Source organism: Chlorocebus sabaeus, chromosome 16 (assembly GCF_047675955.1).
Source record: "Chlorocebus sabaeus isolate Y175 chromosome 16, mChlSab1.0.hap1, whole genome shotgun sequence".
Classification (NCBI taxonomy): domain Eukaryota; kingdom Metazoa; phylum Chordata; class Mammalia; order Primates; family Cercopithecidae; genus Chlorocebus; species Chlorocebus sabaeus.
This window is the reverse complement of record NC_132919.1, coordinates 74,485,674-74,491,600: the sequence shown is the minus strand read 5'-3', so window position 1 is coordinate 74,491,600 and position 5,927 is coordinate 74,485,674.

The following is a 5,927-nucleotide window of genomic DNA, read 5'->3' as shown; positions in this document are numbered from 1 at the left end:
ACCCTATCTCCCTTCTCACTCACATTCCTTTTTTGTCCACTCAAGTGACCTCTGCAACTGCTCACAGCCAAGAACTGAGATTCACTCAGGATGGAAACAAATATTCTGAAGGCAGAAAGTGCGAGCCCCCATCAAATTTTGAAGGAGGCCAAGTTTATCTTTCAGGCCTTGGACATTCATTTTCTGCAACTGGCACCTGGCTAAGAGTCATGACACTTGAGTTCTAGCATCCTAAGCCATACTAACTTGCTGTATGATGCTGTGAAAGATGCTCCTCTCTGGGCTTTGGTTTCCTCATCTGCAACAGGAGGGGTCTGGCTCATGATCACTGAAGCCTCCCCTCCAGCGCTAACCTTGTAGGAGTTTTGAACCATTTGGCCCCTTAACTCCATTCCCTCACCAGGCTCTCTCAGAAAAACTAAATTTCTCTTTCAGCAAAACTGCTGTGGACAGGGTCTGATAAATTCATTCCCACAGAGGCACATTCTCTCCCACGGTATTTGCATTTCCATTTGGATCCAGATGAAAGGGAATGAGACTCTCACTTAGGAATGTCTTTTGATTCAATGAGCAATGGGTTTTTTGAAGGGGCAGGGTGGAGGTGGGGAGAGGGACTCACCCCAAGCTGCCAACTAGTGAAGCAAGCCCTGGGCTAGGACTCAGCCCTCAGGTGGAGATCTTGGTGCATCTCTCCAAGCATGCCCTTTTTGTACTGGCCCAGGTGTGAACCCACCATGCAGCCTCCTCTTTTTTCAGGGGTTCTGCAGGGATGCTGGCAGCCTCTCTGTCCCTGGAGAAGAGAGTTCCAGCTCAGATACCAATGAAGTCATCGAGATCCGTGGTCTGAGCTGGAATCCGGAATCTGGCAGGAGGGCCCATGCGGCAGCTGTTTGTGGTTTCTCTTTTCCTCTGAAGGAAAGTCTGAGCAGATGATGGCCTAGGTGCTGCCTGTTTCCATGTGAGGCAGGAGCAGGATGTGGCTGCGGATCAGTGGAACGGAGGGGAATTGGCAAGCAGAGTCTGGGTGATACACAGGTTACTTATTTCATGAGATGAAAGATCCCAACCTCTCCTAGAGAACTTCCTCAAATCTGCTTTTGTTCTCGGGAAACCTCATTTCTTCCCTAATTTTTATTCATGAGGATTTTTGTTTTCAGAGACTTCAAGGAGCAGCTGCTTTGGGTCTGAGGGAATTCATTCCACCGCGAAGACAGCTTTTCATCTTCGGCACAGCTAGGCTCCTCATCAAGAAACATCACCTCCTCGGAGGGATGGGCCTCCAATTCCAGCGGGATGAGTGTGCCATTGTGGAGAACTCCCAGCTTCCCAGCTCCTGGCCCAGCATCCCCGGGGCCTGTGGACAGGGCAGAGAAGGGCAGGGAAGGGGCAGCTTCCAGAACACAGGGAATGTCATGTGACAGGTCAGACATACCTGCCTGAGGACCTCTTAGAGCCTTGTTGGCCAGCAAAACACTAAGTGGAGGCTCCAAGAGTTACGAGTTCCAGACTGCCATAATCTTTTCAAAGTTTGTGTCTAATAGGAGAAACCAGGGACTTCTCCCACCAGAATGCAAATCTAATGGAATAAAAACTTAAGTGCCCCGGGGGAGAGCCAGGCTGGTTCAGATGTGCAGAGGGAGGACAGAATTAGAAAAAGATGTGCACAGGGTGGTTTTGATTGGGGACATCAAGAATTTTAGAATATCAAAGTTGAGACAGAATTTGAGTTCTGGTTCAACCCTCCTATTTTCCAGATGCAGAAATTGTGGGAAGTGATTTGTTCAAAGTCTGCATCAAAGAGGAGATTCACATAGACATGTTCTGACCCCAGTCCAGGGTTTTTTCTCTACATTTGATCTCTAAATGTCTGGTTTGCCCAACATTATAGGGCTCCAAGATTCACTACCCCTATGACTTCCCAACCAGCCCTACCTCATGCACATCCTTTTTGTGCTGGGTTTCTACTCATCCCTCCCGCTCTCTGTTCACCACTGTTTTGTTTTGGTTTGGTTTGGTTTGGTTTTGAGACAGAGTCTCACTGTTGCCCAGGCTGGAGTGCAGTGGCACGATCTCCACTCACTGCAACCTCCACCTCCTGGGCTCAAGTGATCCTCGTGACTCAGCCTCCTGAGTAGCTGGGATTACAGGCACATGCCACCATGTTTGGCTAATTGTTTTGTATTTTTAGTAGAGATGAGGTTTTGCCATGTTGCCTAGGCTGGTCTGGAACTCCCAACCTCCAGTGATCCGCCCACCTCGATCTCCCAAAGTGCTGGGATTACAGGCTGAGGCACCACAGCCCAGCCCGCTACTCTTTTTAAATGCCCATCTGAGCAAACCCTGCTTTGTCACTGGCCACTGTAATGCTCACAGGGTTGTGAATGTAGAGCTCCAGCTTCCATGTAAGTAAGAAACATCCTGGAAATGCTTTTGCCCAAAAAAGGGGGCACTGAGCTTCTATAAGGAAAGATGCAGGGAAAACAGGACTGAGCTTAGGTTCTTCCTGAGGCTCTAGACTGGTTTCTCTTATCGTCCGCTGTCAGCACTTCAGCCTGACACTTGGTTCCATCCTCCAGGGTTTTCACCTGGTCTTGACTGCCTGGTCATCTCTCTCCACCTCCCACTCATTCAAGAACTGGAGCTTCAAAAAGTGTTTGTCATTGAGCACTTGGATATATGGATTAATCCTCCTTATTCCGCTTTTGTCACTGGCTTTGCTTCCCCATCTCAAACCCTGGACACAGCCCTGATGTCATTTTAAATTTTTTTAAAAATTTGAGAATTCTTGGATAACTGCACTTGGGGGATATGAGAGATAATAGTAATTGGGATCATAAGCATGGTAAAAGAGTGGAAGATAGACTATGAATCAAGCTCTCTGGCTAGGCTCTCCTGCTACCTTGCTGTGTGGTCTTGGGCAAAGCCTTTAATGTATCTGTGCTTCAGTGTCTTATTTTTCAGGTGAGGATAATACTGCCTGATGCATTGACCTTTGAGAAAAATCGAAAATCAAATGGGCCGGACATGGTACTACGCATCTTTAGTTTCAGCTACTTGGGAAGCTGCAGCAAGAGGTCGCTTGAACCCAGGGGTTCAAGACTGCAGTGCACTATGATGACACCTGTGAATAGCAACTGCACTCCGGGCTGGACAACATAGCAAGACCTTACCACTAAAAAAAATTAAAAATCATGTGGGAGGGGAGATTTGAACTTTTTCTTAATTGAAAAAAATAATATTGTAACATATTTTAAATCATCCTCCTTCATCAGTGTCCTCTGAGATAAACTGGTAAGCAGCTATCTGCTAAGCCAAGTCTGAATTTCATCTCCTTTTATATCGTCTCTTCTGGGCAGAGGGAGCTGACAAGCAGTAATATACGCATAATGGAGGTTGGGGAAATAGAAGACCTATACACTCCAGAAGGATCTGAACAATCTCATGTCCATTGTGAAGAAAAACCAAGGGAAATCGCAATAGAACAAGGTTCTGGGTTCCCTCTTCTCATTTTAACAACACTTGGTCATCTGGATGTTGTTAGGGTTGGATTTAGATTAGGTTTCATTTATAATCATTGTCTATGTTAGGATTTGGGTTAGGGTTGGGTTCCAGCTAGGTTTAGATTTCAAATGGGATTCAGGTTTAGGTTAGGGCTAGTTTACAGTTAGGAATGAGAAATTAGGTTTATTTATTTATTTACTCATTCATTCATTCATTTATTGAGACAAGGTTTTGCTCTGTTGTCCAGGCTAGACTGCAGTGGCATGGTCACGGCTCACGGCAACTTCTGCCTCCTCAGCTCAAGCAATCTTCCCTGTTCAGCCTTCTGAGTAGCTAGAACTACAGGTGAATGCCACCATGCCAAGCTTATTTTTGTTTTCATTTTTTACATTTTTGAGACAGGGTCTTGCTCTGTCACCCAGGCTGGAGTGCAATGATGTGATCTCAGCTCACTGCAGCCTCGACCTTCCCGGCTCAAACAATTCTCCCACCTCAGTCTCACAAGTAGCTGGGACTATGGGTGCACATCACCATGCCAGGCCAATTTTTGTATTTTTTGTAGAGATGAGGTTTCACTATGTTGCCCAGGCTGGTCTCGAACTCTTGGCCTCAAGTGATCTGTCCACCTTGGCTTCCCAAAGTGCTAGGATTACAGGTGTGAGCCACTGTGCCTAGCCTTAGGTTTGTTTATTTATTTATTTAGAGACAGAGTCTCACTCTGTTGCCCAGGCTGGAGTGCAATGGCACAATCTCAGCTCACTACAACCTCTGCCTCCCAGTTTTCAAGTGATTCTCATGCTTCAGCTCCTGAGTAGCTGGGATTACAGGCATGTGCCACCACGCCTGGCTAATTTTTGTATTTTTAGTAGAGACAGGTTTCGCCATGTTGCCCAGGCTGGTCTCAAACCCTTGACCACAGGTGATCCACTCACCTTGGCCTTCTAAAGTGCTGGGATTACAGGCATGAGCCACTGCGCCTGGCCTCCTTAGGGTTATTCTTTTTTTTTTTTTTTGAGACAGAGTTTCTCTCTCGTTACCCAGGCGGAGTGCAATGGCATGATCTCGGCTCACCACTACCTCTGCCTCCCGGGTTCAAGCAATTCTCCTGCCTCAGCCCCCCAAGTAGCTGGGATTACAGGCACGTGCCACCACACCTGGCTAATTTTGTATGTTTAGTAGAGACGGGATTTCTCCATGTTGGTCAGGCTGGTCGTGAACTCCCGACCTCAGGTGATCTGCCTGCCTGGGCCTCCCAAAGTGCTGGGATTACAGGTATGAACCACCATGCCGGGCCAGGTTTATTCTTAAAGTTAAGGTTGATAGTATTAGTTTATTTTAGAATTAGGGTTAAAGTTGAGACAGCGTTTCTAAAGTTGACAATATGGACATTTAGGGCTGAATAATTCTGTTTTGAGGGTGGTGTTCTGTGTATCCTCAACATTTTAGAATGTTTAACAGTATTCGTGGCCTCTACCCATTAGATTCTTCTTCTTTTTTTTTTTTTTTTTTTTTTTGAGGCTAGTCAAGTGAAGCAGTGGGAGTGGAGAAGGAACAAAGAAATCTGTAACTGGTTGTGATCAATTAGTTCTAAACACCACTACACTCGGATCAGCCTACACATTAGATTCTAGTATTTCCCCTCTCTCTGCATTGTAGGACCCCAAAATATCTCTAGTCATTGCCAAATATTCCCTCAGAAGAAGAGGGGTAATCACCTCTGACTGAGTTAAAATAAGGATTTGGGTTAATGTTAAGATTGTTTTTAGAGTTAGGATTAGGATCTGGGATCAGGTTATGTTTACATTTTGAGTTGGGTTCAAGTTTAGATTAGGATTAGAGTTAGGGTTTGGAAACGATTTAGATGTAGAGTTAGGAGTAAGGCTAAGGCTCAGGTTCAGGTTCAGGTTCATGTTCGGGCTAGGTCTAGAGTTTGCACTTTGCTTAGGTTCAGGTTAGCACCTTGCAGAGACAAATGTACTTCAAAAATATTACACAATGAATTTCAAGTCTGAGTACGAACAATTGTAGGGCTGCCAAGCCACTATTTCTCTCCATTAGCCCTACTGGGAAGTGGCTGTCAGCACACTGCTAGGAAATATACCCACACAGGGGAGCTGCCCATTGAACCTTGCTGAGTCTGGGGAAGGTGACTTCATAATGGCCTTCAGGACTAAGGAGGGTGGTAATTTGGGGTTGTTCCTTATCTATACGCTGTGTGACATACAGACTTCTGGAAACTGGCCTGTGTGTGCTCACATGCATGTGCATACATACTCTTTGTGCAGAGTGATGATTTACATCTTATTTCATATCCCTATTTGCATATAGTGGCCACAAAGGTCCTTATGCTTACTGTTAAGAAACCAGTGCAGCCGGACATGGTGGCTCATGCCTGTAATCCCAGCACTTTGGGAGACTGAGGCAGG